The following is a 21,944-nucleotide window of genomic DNA, read 5'->3' as shown; positions in this document are numbered from 1 at the left end:
AATTTCTGAAGTCGGAGTTTCAGACCGAATCAAAGTTGGCTAAGTACCCCGTTGGGGAACATTTTGGTTTTTTCTTGCCTCAGTATTTAACCGGATGTCAGAAAAAGTGAATAACTGTATTTCTTGTGGGAAGCAGATACCTCATAGGGATTACCATACTTTGTGTATACCTTGTTTAGGGCCTGAGCACGCCGTTGTTGGGTGCCGCTCTTGTGCTAGATTTAACAAACGCACTATTAAGAGAAGGTTAGACTGTGCCAGGTTAGTGTTTGGGAAGCGTTGTAATTATAAAATGCCGTCGGATGCTCCGACGCCCGCTTCGTCCAAAAAGCGCAAGGACAAAACCGCAAAGCCTAGGGTTGACGAACCGGCAGTCCCGGACGTCGGTTCTTTAGAAGGCTCAGTGGAGCCAGAGGTTTTGCCAGGAGTTTCTTTGGAGTCTCAGGCAGAGACTTTACTGTTACAGGATGTGCCCTCTCAGGAGGTAGGCCAGGCTGAGGGGGCTTCTCAGGTAACTGTTCTTCCCTCTCTTCCCAAGGTAGTTAGAGCCTCTCCTTCTGTTTCCAAAACTTCTTTGAGAGGTAGGCCAAGTTTAGCTTCAGTGGGGGCTTCTCCTAGCACTTCAGGTTCTGTGCCTAAGAAACATATGCTTAAAATGGCAGAAGATTTAATTACTATGATTAGAGGCTCTATGCCCCCTCCTGGTAAGAGGCCTAGGGTGGAGCCTGAGTTTGAGAGTTTTGAACAGTGTTCAGAGGCTTCTGAGTCTTCTGCGGAAGACTTGCAGGAGTATCCTCCTTATTCTGATTCTGATGTGGATGATTCCACTCCTACAGCTTCTCCTCCTGAGGATTTCTCATTTTCAGAGACTCTGCATTCCATGAGGGAGCACTTTAAATGGGAAGGCCAAGATTACTCTGATTCCAGGAAAAGGCTTGAGAATTCTTATTTTTACCCCAGCATAGGCCCTTAGCTATACCTCCTGTGTTGAATGTGGTGGAAGATGTTTTTGCAGAGGCTTTCCTGAAACCTGATTCTTTGCCTCCTGCCCCTGTTAAACCTGATAGGTACTATAGGGTGCCTGAAGCTCATAAGTATCTGTTTAAGAGTCCTAGGGCAGACCCGGAAACTGTTTCTCAGGGGCCTAAAGGTGTTAAGGCCTCTGTTGTTAAAAATCCTGTTCCCACTGATAAAGAGGCAAGGGCTTTGGATAGATGGGGAAAGAAAGTGTATACTTCTTCCACTTTAGCCATGAGAGCGTTGAATTGTCAGTTTCACATGCTAAAATATCAAAATTATCTCCTTTCACAATTGAAATCTAAGGTGGATGCTTTGGCGGAAGGTATAGAGTGTAAAGAGTTGCTGGATTTAGTTCATGTGTCTGAACAAGTGGGTAAGCATTCTTTGCAATGTGGTTTTGATGCTGTGCAGGCCTCCTCGAGGGTGTCTGCCACTAGTTCTGTTCTTCGCAGGCATGCCTGGTTGAGGGATCAGAATTTAGCAGAGCATGTTAAGACTAGGATTTTGGATGCTCCTTTACAGTCTGATGTGTTATTTGGTTCGCCTGTGGAAGCAGTTTTAAAGAAAATGGAGGACAAAGCTAAGTCTATGCAAACTGTTAAGGATTTTTTGCAGGTGCAGCCAAAGCAGTTTAGTAGAAATTGGCCTACTAAGGGATGGACATATCCTGCTTATGATTCCCAGTCTAGGGGTAGGTCTAGACGTGGTAGGGGCAGAGCTCAAGGTTCTTTTAGGCCTAGAACAGGGGTTCACCTGCTCAGACTTCTGGTGAGGGCAGGGGTCAGTCCTTTCGTAAACAGACCCAATGACCTGCCTTTTCAGCTGCCAGTAGATTCTCGCCTGGCAGCTCCTTTGGGAGGAAGACTGTCTCTTTTCAAAGAAAATTGGGATTTAATCACTCAAGACAGATGGGTGTTGGATATCATTCACCACGGTTACAGGTTTTATTTCCATACATTGCCCCTTTCAAAGGCATGCCAGACGTTCCTCCTCCACAAAGGAAAGAGGCTCACAAGCAAATTTCTCTGTTACTCCAAATAGGGGCCATTCAGCCAGTCCCTGTACCAGAAAGGGGCCTAGGATTTTATTCTCGCCTGTTCCTAGTACCAAAGAAGGGGAACACGTGGAGACCAATTTTGGATTTATCTATCCTCAACACTTATCTGGACATTCCCAAGTTCAAGATGTTGGCGTTACAACAGCTTTTACCTCTGCTGGGCAAAGATCATTGGATGGTAACTTTAGATCTCAAGGAAGCTTACCTTCATGTGCCTATAAGACTAAGTTGCAGGAAGTATCTGCGTTTTCGAGCTGGAAATTCTCATTATCAGTTCTCTGCATTGCCCTTTGGCTTATCTACTGCCCAGAGTATTCACAAAGGTTCTGGCTCCAGTGATAGCTTACTTCAGGCTAAAAGGAATTCAAATCTATCCTTACTTGGACGACTGCCTGATTCTGGCTCAAGAAAAGGAAGACCTTCTACAGCATCTGGAATATGTCATAGCAGTGCTAAGATGCCTAGGGTATTCTGTGAACGAAATAAAGTCCAGTCTAGTACCCTCTCAAGACATGTGCTTTCTGGGTGTGAGACTGAATACAGCAGCCCAGATGGCCTTTTTAACCCCGGACAAACAAAAGAATCTTTCCAGTTACTTCCATCAACTATCTCTTCAGTCCGGGCTGACTGCAAGGACAGTCCTTCAAGCCTTAGGGTTCATGGCATCTTGTATTCTGGTGCTTCCCAATGCCAAACTGCATATGAGGAAGCTGCAATGGTATCTCAAAATGTGTGGACACAGCACTGCCAGGATTTGGACACTGTCATTCAAATAATACCTTGCATTCAAAAAGAATTTTTGTGGTGGGCTCAGGAATGTCACCTAAACAAGGGACTCTCTGTGACCCGGCCAGAGGCGAGTCAGATTTTAACGACAGATGCCTCGGACATTGCTTGGGAGCTCATCTAAATGGAAAGTGGATACAAGACAAGTGGCCTGCCAGACTACAGCATCTACATATCAACATGAAGGAGATGTTAGCAGTCCAGTTTGCATTAATGGCTTTCAAGGAGTTACTTCTTCCTGGGCAGGTGTTGATTCTAACAGACAACACAACTGTCATATGGTACATCAACAAACAACGGGGAACACATTCTTATCCTCTATGCAGGCAAGCAATGATTTTATGGGAGACTGCGCTCAGCTTGCAACTAACTCTTCAGGCAAGGTTTCTGCCGAGCACAGAACTCCTTAGCAGATGTGTTAAGCAGACAAATCATGGATCCCCACGAGTGGAAACTGGATCTTCATGTATTTCAGAAATTGACAGTGTCATGGGGAACTCCAGACATAGATCTGTTCGCTTCTCCACTAAACCACCAGCTGCCAAAGTTTTGCACAAAGGGGTTTCATCATACAGCTTGGAAAGTGGATGCTCTTTCTTTCAGTTGGAAAAATCTTCATGTGTATGCCTTTCCACCTCTGCCTCTTCTTCCAAAGGTGCTCCTAAAGGTCAGACAAGACAAGCCAAGGATGATTTTAATAGCTCCAGATTGGCCTCGGCAACACTGGTACCCACTACTAAGGAGTCTGGTAAGGCAGCCCCATGGCCTTTACCTTTGATTCCACATCTGTTATCTCAGAAGGACGGTCACCTGCTCAATGTCAAGCTTCACTCTCTTCATCTAACAGCCTGGCATATTCTGTGTTGAAACACAGCAGGTCTCAACTTCCTCAACAAGTTTTGAATGTGATTATGGAAGCTAGAAGACCTAGTACAAGAAAAGTGTACGATGAAAAATGGAAGAGATTTTTATTTTGGAGTGCAGCAAAGGATTTGGAGATTTCTGAGCCTAATTTGAGTGTGGCTCTTCAATATCTTACTGAGTTATTGGACAAAGGTTTGTCCTTCTCTTCCATTAAGATTCATGCTGCAGCAATTTCAGCTCACTATGATTGTGACCCACCATTGTTTTCGCATCCTTTGTTCAAGCAGTTTCTTAGAGGGGCAAAGAATATAAGACCCCCACGTAGAGCTCCTACTCCTGCTTGGGATCTCAATTTTGTGTTGGAAAAACTTACTCTACAACCTTTTGAGCCTGCGGCTACTGCTGAATTGAAATACTTGTCATGGAAGACTGCTTTTTTGTTGGCTATTACTTCTGCAAGAAGGGTTTCTGAGTTGCAGGCCCTTATGGCAGTAGAGCCCTTTTGATTTTCCATAAGGATAGGGTATCATTACGCACTAATCCTTCCTTTATGCCTAAGGTGGTTTCTAGTGTGGCTTTAAACCAAACTATTCATTTGCCTACTTTCTATGCAGACCCCCAAAATAAGGGGAAAAGATTTTGCACACTTTAGATGTACATAGGCAGTTGCGTTATTATTTAAGCAGGACTAAGGATTTCAGGCAGTCTCAGCAATTGTTTGTTTCTTTTGCTTTGAGTTCTCAGGGCAAGCCTGTGTCTAAGCAAACTATTTCTAAGTGGATTGGGTTTTGCATTTCATTTTGTTACTCCCATCATGGCAAGGAGATTCCAGCTGGGATTAGGCCTCATTCCACTAGGGCTACTGCCACTTCAACAGCATTTCTAAGGGGGGTGGCAACTAAGGATATTTTGGAGGCAGCTACTTGGAGTTCAGTGCATACTTTCTCTAAGCATTACCACCTTCCTCTCTACTCTAAATCTAGGGCTGGTTTTGCCACAGCTATTTTGCAAGGCATGTTGACAGCTCCTGCTTCCTTATGATTTGCCAGCCTCCCTTACCTCTGCTTTGGGATTCTACCCAATGGTTAGGACTGCAGCAATGTGGAATGAAGAACATAGTACAGTTTTGTACCTACCATAAATGTAGATGTTCGAGGATCCACATTGCTGCAGTCCAATTTACCCTCCCTCCCCTCTGTGTTTAGGGGTGGTGGTGTGGGCTAATATATATATATTCTTGTACATTTGTATATATTGTATATATGTTTGATGCAGGGCTTTTTGGTGTTTTGGTTTGGGCCTTGTCTTTTTAGGATCTTCTGACATCTGGGGCAAGAAAAGACTGAGGATATGACGCCGGTCATGCGCATTAGTACCCTGACGTCCTGACGTCAGTCTAATGCGCCTTGACCGACGTCAGCCATATACTTTGGTATTCGGGCCGACTGGACAGCGGACTACCCCAATGGTTAGGACTGCAGCAATGTGGATCCTCGAACATCTACATTTATGGTAGGTACAAAACTGTACTTTCTACATGTGACATTTGTATTGGACATTTGTAATGGATTTGCTTGCTTGATGATAAGCCATATAAAGTTTGGGATCTCCAAAAACTTCTGGTTGAGGTTTCCACTGTTGAAATGCAGCTGTCCTAATACTGGAGCCAAATACCACCAATCGTTAACTTGCAGCCAAAACCAGCCTGATGATCTCATAATGGAAACACATCATTAGACAGCAGAAAAGAGCAAGTGTGCAGAATATGTTGATACTTTTATTTGCTTTGAGTGGCAGCTGCCACAATCCCTGGACTTCATTCTTTACAACTCTTAAGTTGTACAGATTGGAGATGTGGGAGTCAGATGTGGCATGCAACAACTAATGTCCTACATCCTCAGTCTAATGCAATCTATAGCATGCAGCAACCAGTGGGTGGTGTTAATAGGTAATAGGTAATAGATCCCTTCTGGTCAGGGCAAATTTGGATCTTACAGTTTCCATTCAAAATGAGCCGCTTTCTGATTCAACAGAAAGCCACAGTGATGCTGCCGAACTTGGGCTGTCTCAGGATGAATGTGTGGAAGATTTCCAGCTAATGCCCATGATATCCAAGAAGCCAGGAAGTTTAGCATTATGGAATCACACTCTGGGAAATGGGAGTAGTTGTCAGCCTGGTGCAGAGCAGAAAAGGGATGGATCCTGATTCATCCAGCATTCCAATAATTCCTAAACACCTCTCAGTTGTTTTCTGTGGGTCTAGCCTGATGCACATCTGCTTTTTCAACCTATATTGCCCTAAACCCTCCAGTCTTTGTCTGTTCCACTATAAAACTATTTCTCAAGGTTGCTCTTTTCCTTAAAATGAAGAGATCATCAATTGTTGCAGCCTGCAATTTGAACTTTTTTATAGAAAAATGCATTCTTAGCCCTTCTGAACCAGCTAGTTCAGCCAACCTGAAGTTCCTTCCTTAGAAGATACTTTTTTGGTGACTGGTAGTCACTACTTTGTCTAGAAGTATCTCTGAGATCTACGCTTTAATGTGATGGGAATTGTGTCCCTTATTTCACAGGGTATATTATCCAGGCTCAGACTGGGGAGGGGGTCCTAGGAATAATTGGTGAGTAACAAATATTTCCCTTCCAGTGACAATAATTGGTAAAAACAAAACTCAAAAAAAAAAAAACAGCAGGACTTTGCAGAGATAAGTTCAACTGTTTTAATAAATAAAACCAGTCAGGATTTAGCACTTTTGCCCTTCAACATAAAAGTTGTAGTAGAGTTCTACAGAATCATTTTGATGTGAAGTCCTGCTGTTTTTGTTTGTTTGTTTTGTATAATTGATGATTACTCTCAACTCCTGAAAAAAAGTAGAGTGTAGTACAGGGTACGCTGACCTTTACATCTGTTTCCTACTGATGGCCACAGCATGGGAGATAAAATCATTCCATACATGGGGGTTATACAGCTGCTGTACAAGTCTGGTGAGAAGAGAGACAGCCACCTGTAGTTAAATCACATTCATTTTTTTGTATACTGCGGAAGTGATACGATGGTTTGAACATCTGCATTTATAGTGAATATCTATACACTACTGTACTTTCTTACCATATCATTTGAGAGGACTTTCCCTGATGGTCAGGTATACCTCTCTCCAGTCGCTTCAAGACTGGCATCTTCTCCTTCCAGTTTTGGCCTGCTAGAGTTCCCTTTAAGTTCGGTAAGTATATACCAGCATTTTACTTACCTGTGGAGGTGCCAGATCTTCATTGCTATTTCTCAGTTTGTAGGAAGGTGTTCACTAGAATCTAGGGGTGAATTGACAAGTTTGGGGATAAATGGATTTTTGTGCATCGAGGGGATGACATCAGGATGTGTGTCAAAATGGGTACACATATATCCCCAGATATGAGATCTTACAGAATTTTGCTGAATGTTGATGGGTGGAGAGGATGAACTAAACCAAGAGCCAATTAGATCATTCCATATTGTAAGAGAATATTTTTTCCCTTATAAAGAACATGAACTATGAAGGCAATGGAGAACACAAGGCAGAGACTAAGGCTCTGTACCATTTTCCTGTATAGTAGTAATATAGTAGTTTTAAGTTTAAGAGAGAGTAACACTACAGGGTGTCTGACAAAGGTTCTAATGAGAGTGTATCTTTTGTGTTAACCTCTTCATGTGGTTACCAGTGAGTATACAAAAGCAGTATCTTATGTTGTGTGGTATCCAATGTATGACGGCATTTGGCACCATAGGCCATTTTCCTGATGCATCTGAAACTGCAGATGAACAGTGACTTCATGCTTTCTGTGAGAAGTCACTATTGTACCAATGCATGCAATATTAAACTGTACTGTCTGCCAAATTCTAAAATAAACATAGCATTTTCTACACATGCATGCATAACATTGAAACAATTCTCAGAGTATTTTGTTATAAAATTTGAATTAGAACATTTTTTTCTTGCTGTGATGTACAGTAGTTTCATGTTTCCACATTTTGTGTGCAAGATCACTGAACTCTTCATTTGGACTCAGAATGTCATCACTTCAACCACCAACATCTTTCAAGCTGCATGACAATATGTCTGAAAATTGGAAACCTAGGATAAAGTTTCGGCTGTTGTCTCACTGTGAATAGAATAGCACTGAGGATAGGTTCATTGTGCTTTATTCCTTCTTGTCTGAGGTGAGGGAAGCCTCAAGGAGAAGGAAAAAGACAAGGTAACCATATGGAGGGAAATTCCAAATGTTGTTTGTCTTTCGGCTTTCCCCAGTTAGGGGTTGCCACAGCGGAACTCTGGTCCACTAATGATTGGCAGTAGATTTTCATGAATGCCAAGGTGCCAGCTTGACGTTCAACCTTCAATGAAGGCATGCCTATTTACGCATGTCTTTCGAATGCCCACCCAACTGCAGGGAGGACATGCAGACTCCACACAGAAGGCACTCCCTGCACTCCAGCCGAGAATCGAATGGGAGAACCTCTTGCTGTGAGGCAACAACGCTACCGCTGCACCACCACGGATAGTAAGCTAAAGAAAGGTCTTCCATATACTGTATAAAACCCGTATTTTTTACTAGATGATCAAGGGGTTTCAGGAGTCAAGTTGATTCTTATTTGACATGAAAAGAGAAGCAAGATGGTGGGTTCTGGCTGGGTTAAAGTGGCATTGTGACTCAGTTGCCTTTTAACTGCTTTGATCATATGAGCTTAAACACAGAGTGAATCACTTTAAGTTTGGACACTTGTTATAGTTCACTAGGAAGAGGCAGAATTCTTTGTAGTATAAAAAGTGATTAAGTGAAAAACAAATTGTTGTGAGAATTAGACCTGACACTTGGTAAAGCACTAGGTGTGTGAAAAGTAAGTGAACTTGCAAGTTTACAGATTAAACGTTTGTCTGCGGAACTGGGAGTGTGGAAAATAAAGGTTGTGAGTGAAAATAATGACAAAATAAAGCAATGAGTGAAATGAAAAACTAAAAAGAAAGTAAAATCAACAGAATGCGGTCCAACATGACATCCAGAAGTAAACATGTACTAAAAAATTGAGCTGCATTGCAAGATATGATTATAGACATGCAAAGGCATGCTGTAAAACATTAACTCTATCTGTTGACTGTGTAAAGGTTAGAGTCATTTTGTAGAGATGTGCAAAAATTAAAATTCAGAAATGTTTGTAGCTGAAGTAGTTATAACACATACTGTGGGTGCAATGTAAAGTTTATTCAGAGAGTACTGAACTTGATTTTTGATCTTGGAAACTTAAGAGTTAAGGCAGAAATATAACATTCAGACTAAGTATTAGTGCCAGATTCAGTATTTTATCATAAATTGCATTTAAAGTACTGAATTTGTTTAAAATTGTGTAAAGATGTCCTTTTTCGCTTCTGAGAATCTCAGTTCACATGTTAAAGCCACTGAGTTAGAGTTTGCTGAATTATTAGTGCCTTTTGAAAATTGGGTATTGCAACCAATATATTTGGTTGTAATGCTTAAGAAAAAATGTGATATAATTAAAAGGATTCACAGTGTACAAATACAGAATAATCTGCAGATTCATGTAGGAAGCAACACAAATGTTCCTGATAATATAACTGATAATGATTGGATTGAGAGAGTGAAACATTTTTCTGGAAAGACGTGCACAAGCATTTGAACTGACACCATAAATGTTTGCATCAAGAATGTTTCCTCAAGGCAATTATCTGATCATTCTAGAGTTTTAAAAAGTCTTGATACTAGTAACAGGTACTTTAATGGTTATCGTGAAGTAGTGCCTGATATTTTATAGGGATATTCTGACTTCTTTACTGGAGTGAGACATTTACCAATGGAAGTTTCACTGAGATTTACTTAATACTGTACTTACTGTTCATGTACTAAGAAGAGGTAATGCTCTTAGAAGCAGAACTGAGCAAGACTTGAATTACATGGAAATTACAATGTAATTATTAGGTAAATTGAAATGGCTAAATGGCTTGATAGCAATTAAACAGTCATAAACCAAGACAAGCTTTGAATATGTATAGATATCTTTTGAATGGCTCATTGTTGTAGTAACATTCATAAGTTTATAGGTTTATACTAGGCTAATGACCACTGGGGCCTTTATCAGCATAGCTGCACAACCCAAATGTATCCCATGAGTTATTTGTACCTTAGAGGTTATTTTCAGGGATTTATGTTGGCTAATGATGTAATGGCTGCCAATGTCCGTCAGAGACATAGTGTCAGAAATGGGGTGAATTTCTGATTTCCCATCCACTGGTCCAGGCTGCATTTGAGTAGGAGTAGAAAAGGGCTCCTCTTCCCATGGATGGGAAGCCTGTTCCAGGGAATGGGGATTCCCTGATATGCATACTTGTCCCTCCAATATGTCCTATTTAAGTCATTAGCAAATTTTAAATCCTTAGATCTAGTAGCTCTGGTACTGTTCACTTTGCAGATATGCAATGGGTTCATCAGAGTAGGATTCAAGGATACCTTGTATGTTAGGCATAAATTACCTGTCAGCAGTCTGTGGGAGACAGAGAACAGAGATATGGCTTTGAAGCAATCTGCACAGGTCATTATGTTTATAATTTATACTCTTTATGTGAGGAACCTCTCTGGATATTCCAGTTGTTGCATGTGCTTGGTCAGGTACATATGGAAAGGGGCATTATTCTCAGTGGTGTGTCTAATGATGGCCAAGTACAATGGCATGATGACTTACCTGGACCTAGATACCATGTCCTTACGTATAAGTTGAGTGACATAGAATGATTTTCATACAACCTTAGAAACATGTTGGTCGAGAACCAGGTTGCTAGCCACATGAGTCCCAAATTCCCTGACTAATGTGTCTACTTTTAAGGGTGTTTTAAAAGTGAAGTAGTTTCCCTGGGTGACCAACTTCCCAAAAGGTACTGTTACACATTTCTTGGGGGTGAGGGAGGAGTAAAGTTAGAGATGAATGTGTCATCCAGAAGATTTACTATATCTCTGGGATCCACGGACATGGTTTCATTTCCCAGCAATTTGGTACACTGTTGTGTGCTGCCTTTGAGGTTGCAGACATAGCTAAAGAAAGCTAAATAAGCCTTATGGTTGTCCTTGGCTTGGGATGCTATATTTACCTTAAAATTTGCTTTGTTGGACTTGATTAGCCTCTTACTTATCTATTCAGTTTGATTACAGAGTTTTTATCTTTTTATTTTGCCTAATTTTAATTATGACATTTTTTTTCTTTTGTTGTAAAACCATTTTAATTTTGGATTGCACCAGGCTGTTTTTTTTTTTTTTTAGTTAGTTTTGAGTTTATGTCTGGTAGGCATGGCAGCCTCTGTACAGTCATTGACATGGTTGTACTGAATTTCTGTGAATAATTCCACATAGCCTGCTGTTGTCTGGATTTGGAGAGGCTTGAAAATTTGACAAGTTATCAGGTAGTTTGCCATGGAGTAGTTTCTAACTGTTAGAGGGTTTCCTGGAGTTACAGAATTGATTCTTATTTTGAAGGAGACAACTTTGTGCTCTGACGTTACCAAAGAAACCATAACATGAAGGGGCAGCATTCTCCCATGTTTGTGAGTACAAGTCCAATATGTATGTACCTCTGGTAGGTGTATGCACTAACTCGTCCAGGGTGTTTGAGTTTACAAAGTTCAGGAATCTATGCTCCTGCAAATTTGGGGTCATGTTGGATTCCCAGTTTATAGATGGATAATTAAAATCCCCCATGAGTATTGTATTTGGTTAAATAGTGAGTGTCTCCAGTAGGTCTAAGTATGAGCTATAGGTTTCATGGGACAGACAGGGTGACCTATAGCTTTCTAGGATATGGTGTGGGACTTTGTCTGTGGTAATCTGGATGTGGAGGAATTCCAGTGAATCATTCTTTTCAACTAACCTAGAGGTATGCTTGTTATTAATGTAGATCAGGACACTTCCACCTTCATTCTCTGTCTATGCAGTTGCTGGTCTAAATGTGTGGAATGCACTGAAGCCTTACACTGCTGATGTACCTTCTGCGGCTTTAAACCATGTCTATGTAACTGCACAGATGTCCGCATTCTCAAAGGTGATGAGAGCTTGGAGGGAGTGGAGCTTCTAGTTTAGACTCCTGGCATTGAACAGTAACCCCTTTAGATTTTCTTGGGTCGATTTTGCTTTGTTGAAAGGTTTGTCAACTTGGCATTGCTTAAAAAGGCTCTATGGGTGAGTACAATGTTTTATCCAATATTTGAAAGCTGGTGGGGAGAGGAGACAGGTGCAGACCATCCTTGACAAAGCAATGAGCAATGTGGTTTGTTAATCATATCTTCCATGCTGACAAATATTGTATCCCCTAGAATGACACCAAAATCTAAGCCAATTGTTAAAGTCAATTATCTTCTTTTGATTTTGTGACATCATCCTTGGTGAAGGTAGAATACTGCTCAATGCTAGACACGTACCAGCCTGTGACACATAGTCCAAAGTTTCCACAATATTTATTTTCATATAGTCTAGGGAAGTATGTATCAGGTCATTTACATATACATGGACTGTGATTGAATCATACTGGTACCAGTGGTGTAATAACTTGTGTGCATGTGTAACTTGGTGGATCCTGGCTCCTCATAAGGACCTGGGCATTATTTTATCCTTGTTCAGTATCATGAGTGGAACATCAAAATGTTGTACAATGGAGTCCTCTATGACTAAATCCTGGGTAGTGTATTGGCTTGCCTTATGGCCTTGGGTAGCTGAGGCTGCACTCAGTGTAGCTGTATGTATGATGTTAGGTGTTTCTGTTGAGTGCTTTTGGGTTTGCTGAAGATAATTTTTGCAGGTGAAATGTCTGGGAGGTCTTTACGGTTTGGGAAGATTGCATTTATGTGCCTTAGCATAACTAGGTCCATCTGTGGTGTGTATGTGATGTCTATATGTAAGTCTGTATATAGTAGCACATATACTATGAGGGGGTGGTGTAGCATGTGTGTTTCTGGCATCTGTGTTGTTATGAGTGTCTGCACTCTGGAGTTTTGCCTCCAGAGAAATTGTGTATATACATCTCTCGCATACTGTATTTATTTCTTTCAGGATTAAATGGTTGTCAGTGAATATTAAACAATTGTTACATCATCTCAATGTACCCATATCCACCAAACTGGCTGTGGAGAAGCTGGGAAAGTGCATATCTAAGAAGTTCTGTCCTTTACTCGGTGAGTTACAATGGTGGGGTACACAAGGGGTTTGGTGGGCATTCAGTATTATGGCTCTGTGGAATACACTGAGTGGGAAAAGTCCTTAAATAGCTTTCATAACAGACAATAGCAATGAAGGAGGGGAGTAAAGGACTTTGGAAGACAGATTAGCATAAGGGGTTGAGGTAAGACACAGTTTTTTAAAACTCAGCAAGAAAGGGAAGGGAGGATTGATAAAAATCAAGCTGCATGGAGCAGGCTATCTAGAGAGGGATCCAGTCAAATAAAACCAATATCTGAGCTCTAGTTGTGTGACTCTGAGCTACAGGTCAATGACCCCCATGTAGGTTAGAGTTTTAAAAATGTTCACTTAATGTCTCAGTGGGGCATACGCAAAACAACATAAAGAGCAGAAAGGCACTGAAATGCATCTTTAAACAGGTAAACGATGAGCAGCATATAATACTTTTAACAGCAAAACTGGAATATAAACATTTGTCAAAACACTGAACCATCAATCCTGGAGTAGAATAAACAGTACTCTCACTGCTGGAATTGTACCACAGTCTAAGGCATCAGACTTTGCAGAAATTTACCAGTAACAGTGTTTAAGGAAAAAGTGCAGTAATAAATGAGTAAATGAGGCTCAAATCTGGTAGCAGTTCACAGTTCTGCCACCGCTGTGTATGAAACTACAAAACTAAAGCCACAGACAGGGTTCAAAATGCAAACAGCTAGCTTTTTATAAGCATTTCTGTTTATGGTGACAGAATTGCAACATAATGTATAAAAACAATCTTCCCACCACTGCAAATAAAGATAAAAGACCAAGGTCCCAGAACAAACTGAAAAGATACAAACAGATTACTTTTTTGCCTAAAATATGGAAAAAAGTAGAAAAGTGCAAAAAATTGTCTCCACGTAAGTCACTACCTGCAACTTAATATATTTCAGCAGTAATGAAATAAAAGCTTTTTTCTTTCCTTTTTCAAGAATTAGTGGCAGATATCATTATGCAGGCTTAGACCTCCCTAAGTGTTTACTTGAAATGTTTAAATTCTGCTTATACATTTTGATGAAAACTATTTTCAGGCATTTCCATCTTTGTGTTGTTCAGCACACAACAGAACTTCTACTTCTTATGCCTTAACTACAAGACATTACCTCGCACTACATCCATGTATGTCATCAGCTGTATATCAGAAAATATTTCATGTTCCTGTCTGTCATATGAAAAGCTGAGTTCTCCAGTCTGCTTTATTATACACAATGTTAACATTGATACATTGCCCCTGTTGTCTGATGGAGTTACTAGTGGGATGTGCACTCTGAAACAGTAGTCTTGTACTCTGAAACAGTAGTTTTATACTCTGAAACACTAGATGTTCTTCGTGTTTCACTATTGCAGTCATCACACTTGGGTTATCTGCCTGCAGGTAGCCCTCAGTCGGCCCGAATACCAGAGTCTTGGGATTTCTGCATCGGATGCTGTCGCCTCTTCTATGGCATCAGGTCATCAGGGGTATAAAACATGCAGCCGATGCCATTACATCACCTTTTCTTGCTGTGTGGGAGCCCGAAGCAGAAGCAGTTCACAAGTGGCCGGTTGGCCGCTACCTGAAATTTTCATTTTTCAAGTTTCAGACCTGAAGTCTTCTAAAGTTAAGTACCCCGTTGGGGATCCTTTTTTCTTGCTCAAACCGATGTCAGAAAAACTTAGCAATTGTCTTGCCTATGGAAAGCAAATACCTCACAGGGATTTTCATTCTTACTGCATCATCTGTCTAGGCCCAGACCACGATGTTCGTCGCTGTAGGTTTTTGCCTTTTTAACACCCGAACTATTCATCATCAGGCTATCTTTGTCACTAAATTCTTTCCCTGTCGTTCTCTGTATTCCAAAATGGCTTCTATAAACCATCTGACTACCGATCTTCTGAAAAAACGTAAGGATAAAGACAGAGACAGACTGCATAGGTCCAAAACTGCCGACGATGCTTCCGTTAACTTAGTTGCCAGTCTGCCGGTACTCAGTGAGGTGCTTTCGCAGCCCCTGATACCCACCTCTACAGATTTGCAGGCCTCTGCTGAGACCCATTTGTATGTCGCAAGATGCTTCTTCGACTATGGAACCTGTGGATGTCTCTACTTTGGATGGGTCCGGAGCCGCTGTGCATGCACCGGCTTCTGAGGGTGTATTCTGACCTTCCAATGTTCGCATTAAACCAACAGCTTCGTTTTTGACTAAAACTGCCAAGTTTCTCAGGCCCAGAGTTCACACTACGCCTAGAAAACTGACTACCAAAGTGCATGCTCAAGCCCCCTTGCCACAGAAACTAATGCTTAGAATGGCTGAAGACCTTATAACTTTAATTAGGGGAAGCCAGCCTTCCCCCTCTAAAAGACAAAGAATTTATTTTCCTTCTGATTCTACAGACCGTGAGTCCGATTACTCTGATCCCCCTGATTACCAGGACATACCCTTATCTACCTATGAGGATTCAGATACAGAGGATTCCATACCTTCTGCCTCCCCTCCAGAGGATTTTTCTTTTGGTGAAACCTTGCATACTTTAAGAGAGCATTTCCACTGGGAATGCCAGGACTACCTCAGTCCAAAAGAAGACTCGGAGAATGTTTAGAATTGCCTCAGCACAGGCTCTAGCTATACCCCCATCCTGGACATTGTAGATGATGTCTTCATGGAATCCAGTCTTATTCCAGATACTTTACCACCAGCTCCTAGAAAGCCTGACAGGTAGTACAGAATACCTGGCTCTCACAAATTTCTCTTTAAGAATCCCACTGTGGATCCAGAGACTATTTCCCAGGGACCTAAAGGCATTAAGGCTACTACAGCCAAAAACCCTACCCCTTCGGACAGGGATTCTAGAGCTTTAGACAGATGGGGTAAGAAGGTATGTACCTCTGCTACTCTTGCCATCAGGGCTTTGAATTGCCAGTTTCATATGTTGAAGTACCAGCAGCATATTATGGAACTAATTAAACAAAAAACGTTGTTGCTTCCATATTGTGCAAAAATAAAGATTTACAAGAGTTAATGCTTTCTGCAAACCAAGTTAGGAAATATACTTTGCAGTGTGGTTTTGATGCCTTAGAGGCATCTTGCAGGGCTGCTGTCACTGGGTCTGTACTGAGAAGGCATGCTTGGTGGAAGGAGCAAATCTTGCCAGACCATGTCAAAGAAAAATTACTAGATGCTCCATTAAACCAGGAAAGTTTGTTTGGCGCAAAACCAGAAGAAGTTCTTAAAAAGATTGAGGAAAAAGCTAAATCTATGCAAACTGTTAAAGATTTCTTACAGGTGCAGCCACCTAGATTCATTAGGCATTGACCTTCTAAAAACTGGCCCTTTCCAATTCCTCCCAGGCATTCTCAGTCCAAACCCAGGGGCAACAGGCCACCGAGACTACAGTCTCAGGGTATGCAGAGATCTAAACAATGGATTGCTCCCTCCTCTAAAACAGGGAGTGGTAAGATACCCCCTTATGGAAAAAGTTCACAATGGCTTGTCTATCTTGCTTCCCAGCAAGGCCCAAGTACTTGCACTCCTAAGAGAAAAACTCGCCCTGCATGCAAAAAACTGGATGTCCATTACCCAGGACCGATGGGTCCTAAACATTGTATCCCAGGGATACAGATTCCACTTCCACTCACTGCCAACCCCAAGTGAGTTGCCAGACCTTCCTCCAAACCAGTGGGCAGAGGCTCAAAAGCACGTACTTTCTCTTCTTAGTATAAGGGCTATTCAACCTGTGCCAATAGAGCAAAGGGGACAGGGTTTCTACTCCAGACTGTTCCTGGTACCAAGAAAAGAGGGCTCTTGGCGCCCTAGCCTAGATCTGTCAGTTCTCAACACCTTCTTGGTGGTCCCAAAATTCAAAATGCTGACTCTGCAACAGCTTCTTCCTATGCTAGCCAAGGACACCTGGCTAGCCACCCTAGACTTAAAAGAAGCTTATTTGCACATCCCCTTATCTTGCAGGAAATATCTACATTTCAGGCCAGGCTCTATGCACTATCAGTTCTCTGCACTTCCCTTTGGCTTATCTACTGTGCCCAGGGTAATCACAAAGTGCCTGGCTCCAGCCATTGCATACTGCAGGCAGAGAAATATTCAAATTTGCCCATACTTTGATGATTGCCTGAGTCAGGCGGACAGTCAGAAATGGCTACTTCAGCACCTGGCATTTGTAAAGAGACTTCTAACTTCTCTGGGGTACACCATCAATGAAAATAAATCACACCTGGTACCCAGCCAAAAGATTGTATTCCTGGGATCAAGCTTGAACACAACTTCCCAGATGGCATGGAAAGGATTCTGCACTCCTTGGATGTGCATAGACAGCTCAGGTTCTACCTTAACAGAACTAAACCTTTCAGAAAATCTGACCAGCTGCTAGTCAGCTTTGCTACAGGGGCAGAGGGCAAAGCCATTTCCAAGCAAGCCATTTCCAAATGGATAGCACACTGCATCCATTTCTGCTATAAACACCATGGAAAACCTACCCCACAGGGGATCAGAACCCATTCCACTAGGGCTACCTCAACCTCTACATCATTTCTCAGGGGAGTCCCTACCAGAGACATCCTGGAAGCTGCAACTTGGAGTTCTGTACACACCTTTACCAAGCATTATCACTTACCTATTTTTTCTAAATCCAGAGCTGGATTTGCCACAGCAGTCTTATAAGGCCTGATAGCCAGCCCCAATACTTCTTGACTGCCTCCACCCTTCCTCAGCTTTGGGAATCAACCCAAGTGTGATGACTGCAAAATTGAAACACTAAGAACATAGTACAGTTGTGTACACGTACCATAAATGTAGATGTTTGAGTGTATTCACTGTTGAAGTCCCGGTTACCCTCCCTCTAGCCCCCTTGACCTTTCTATTCTTTCTCCCTATCCTCTTTTTGGCCATATCTTATGGCAATGGTACTTAATTTTTACTGGAGGTGTTCCACATCATGTAATTGCTTCCTATTTTGGGGGCTCCTGACATCTGGGGCAAGAAAAACTGATGTAATGGCATCGGCTGCATGTTTTATACCCCTGACGACCTGACGTCATGGAAGAGGCGACAGCATCCGACGTGGAAATCCCAAGACTCTGGTATTTGGGCCGACTGAGGGCTACCTGCAGGCAGAGAACCCAAGTGTGATGACTGCAACAGTCAATACACTCGAACAGCTACATTTATGGTAAGTGTGCACAACTGTACTTTTTCAACCTAAGTGCTGTATCCATCCTAAGGGTGACATAGGGAATTGGAGGAAAACTTTTTTTCTTGTTTTTACCCTTTTATTGGTACTGTTCTAGCTGTGTGGTATGCACCGTGACTGAAATGCTGGTTTCTGAATTTTGTGATATCACAAACACAAGTCTGACCTGTAATTTCAAAGTCAGACTTGTTTCCCCTTGCACTAAAGTGCAAGAAGATAGTATTTTCAGTACCGATTCCTGCAGCATGTCTATGCAGTTCAGGAAAACCATTTGAAATGCTTGTGAAAAAAATGAAAATGCTGATTCCTACCAAATATCTTTAGACTTTATTAGTTAGAAAACAGTAACTGAGTAAAAGTCAAGATTCAGAACACACCAAGGTGCAGTGCTGTTAAGTAAATGCAAATTAAATTCAAGTATTCTGATGTAATTTATTTTGTAGTAAAGGAATGCATAGTAAACAAACTAATAAGGAAGCAGGAAGAGTAAATGATAAGAGGACAAAAGAAGAGGCTAACACAACTGAGGGACCGGCTGGATGTTATGGAGGCTAGGATTAGGAAACAGTGTGTATACAGTACTGATGGAAGAGAGGCAGACATATGGGTAATGGGATAACAAGAAAGTTAATGGTGAATTCAGCCTTTGCAAGATGAAGGGAAAAGATTTGATTAAGAAACAAGAAAATGAAGAACGGCAAGAGTGTAGATTAATGGAAATTTATAAGGATTTTACAAAATTCAGTATCAAGGGTTGAAGGAAGGAAGAGCTAGCATTTGTACCATAGTTCCGACTACATAAAGCTATCTAAATGAAGTTCGATTGACATAATTCTGTAACTTTTATAGGACTGTATGCCTATTGCTTTCTTGGTGCTTGATAATAGTACATGGTAACATTGCTATTTAGTTGAAACAATTATAGTTGTTATTCATTTGACTCCTTCTAAGGAATATGAGAGTTATTGTTAGGATATGGGGCTCTCAGATGAATCATTTGTGTTATTTTGGGTTTGGAGTTCTATAACCTAACATGGCAGAGTTTCTGTGTATGTTTTTCAGTGTTACAGCTCATTCTGGCAAGCCAAGACATCTTTGCAGCAGTTCAGGTTCTTGCTCTGTGGTGTCTGTGCTATCACTTCTGCAGTTTTTTACCATTTATATATAAACACTGACCTTGTCTAGATAAAATGTGATCAGAGATTTTTCTTAGTTTAATGCAGCATTGAGTCTCCTGAGGTCAATAGAAAATTTGTTAGAAATCAGGCATGCTGCTCCTGAGAGATCTGTTTCCTACCTTTGTTAAAGTTTAAGTTGGTATAGCAGGGGTGAGGTTTGTTAAATTTTTGTGGACCATAATATAAAAAAAAATAAAAACACAGAAAAACTGCTGGTATTAAAGCTTTGTTGATGAGCTCACTCATAATAATTTCATGAAACCCGGGTAGTGTTCCAGAGCAACAAGCCTTTATTCGTCACAGGCAAGCAATCCTCAGTTACAAAAAATCAGAAATATTTTAACAATGTTAAACATAACAGCTTTTATGCACTTAGGAGTAGGTGTGGAAAAATATGTACTGTATTCTTTAATTTTAAACCAGCCTGTTCATGGCAAACAATATAAACAGGGCCATAAAAATGCATTTTAGAACAGTAAGTACCCACTCCCACACACTGCTACTACTGATTTAGATCAAACTTTTTTTCAAAGCACTGACATTTTTTCTGAGCTGTTAATAACTTTTTTTATGCATACTAATACACATGGATGGATATTTACTAGATATTATTAAACAAATGTATTTTTATATTTATACTGTTCTAGTTTGATTATGTTTATGGCTAGATAGCTATGTGCTTTTCTTGATTTTAGTTCTTGTCACAAACCTGGTGAAGACTTTATTGCAATTGTTAGCTGAAAGTGATTTCAGTTAAAAGTCTTTTTATGTGTATGTTATGCTTTTCTTAATACCTGATCTTGGAATTTGGATTGCAAATAGGTAATGTTTTTCTTAACTAGGGTTTAGTTTGATCTAATCGGTGGGTGTGGGTACTTGCTGATCTAAAATGCACTTTTATGGCCCTGTTCATATTGTTTGCCACGAACAGGCTGGTTTAAAATTAAACAATACATGTATTTTCCACACTTACGTCTAAATATATGAAAGCTGATATGTTTAACATTATTAAAATATTTCTTATTTTTTTGTTACTGAAGATCGCTTGTCTGTGACGAATAAAGGCTTGTTACTTTGGAGCACTTCCTGGGTTTCATGATTTTTTGAAATTGTTATGACTGAGCTCATCAACAAAGTTTTAGACCACTAGTTTCTCTGTTTTTTATTTTTTCCTCAACACTCGTGGCTGTGAGGTTGGAATGAGACCGATTCCTGTGCTTGTTCATTTTTTAATTTTTTATGGACCATAAGATGATTCCTGTGCATGTTCATTTTTTTGTTATGGACCGTAAGATACATACATACATACAAATATTTCAAGCACAGGAATTAATGCCCTTCTAGCCTGCCAGTATACCAAAACAATTGTTCCCAAAATAAGTGTGCTGGCTGTTTGTAAAAATATCTAAACTAGTACTTGCTTTAATGTAATTTGGTAGTCTGTTCCATGCATTAGCTGCTCTCTCAGGGAACCAATTAGTACACTTCTCATCTCTATAGAATTGTGTACATAGGTTGCCTGATGATTCTCTGCTAATTTTAGATAACCCCAAACATTCCTAGAGGTAGTTGTCACTAAACTAAATGCCCTATATACCTGAGTAATATCTCCTTTTAAATATCTGTAAGAGGCACTGTACAAGTTTAGATATTTTAGTCTTTCATAATAACTTACATTTTCACATCTGTGGATGTCCTTGGCATGTTTCAGCAATACCCTTTCCAGTTTACTCATAGGTTCATAGGTAGGTACATATAGGTAGGTACTAGGCTATTGGCCCTAGGGCCTATATAAGCCTAGAAAAAAAGGTACCCTGGCTTTCACCACCCAAGAAAATTATTTTCCTGTGCCCCTGTCGAGGAGAGCCACAGAGGTGATCCCTGGGGTGAATTTCCTATTTCCCATCCAATCATCAAGAATTTTTTTGAAGAGTGCTAATGAGGAGCTTTGTTTGATATAGATAGGTAATTTGTTCCAGAGTATGGGAAGTCTCTAGGACAGGAATCTATCCCTCCAGCATGTTCTGTTTATTGTGGTGAGATGATTTAGGTCCCTAGAGCGTGTAACTCGGAGGTATTGGGATTTCTTTAAGTGAAGCATGTCCAACAGCTCTGGGTTTGACATAGCTTTGTATGTTAGGCAGAGATCGCCTCTGAGTAGGCGGTATGCAACGGAGTAAAGCTGGAGTTGTTTGAGACGGTCTGTGTAGGGCATCTGTTTGAGGCTGGTAATCCTCTTTGTCAGGTATTTCTGCAGCCTTTCCAGTTGTTGTAAATGTCTTGAGGTACATACCAAAAGGGACATTGTACTCTATAATGAGTCTAATGAGTGCTGAGTAGAGGGGAACAATGACCTCTTTTTTTCTGGATGAGAAACCTTTTGTGATGAGGTGTGCCACATAGAAGGATTTCCTGACTACTCTGGCAATGTGATTATCAAAGGAGGGACTACTGTCCACCTGTGTCCCAAGGTCTCTTATCACACTTTCAGTGTTAAGTAGACAACCACCTATGTGGTAGCTCATGGGTACAGAGTTTTTACCAAAGGGAATGACTTTGCACTTTTTAGCATTGAGCTTGAGGCCATGGCTTTGACACCAGGCATCTGTCTCAGT

At 40.9% G+C, this 21,944-nt stretch overlaps 1 protein-coding gene across 2 annotated transcripts in view; it reads left to right on the top strand.

Annotated features, from left to right (window-relative positions):
- The window catches only part of LOC122792927 (spectrin beta chain, non-erythrocytic 1-like), a 1,986,067-nt gene that overhangs the window by 1,941,690 nt on the left and 22,433 nt on the right, over positions 1-21,944 (top strand). The window lies entirely within an intron of this gene.

The sequence above is a fragment of the Protopterus annectens genome, chromosome 2.part0 (assembly GCF_019279795.1).
Source record: "Protopterus annectens isolate FY-2018-M chromosome 2.part0, PAN1.0, whole genome shotgun sequence".
Classification (NCBI taxonomy): Eukaryota; Metazoa; Chordata; order Ceratodontiformes; family Protopteridae; genus Protopterus; species Protopterus annectens.
The sequence above is the reverse complement of the archived record's forward strand: the minus strand, read 5'-3'. Positions and strand labels throughout refer to the sequence as shown.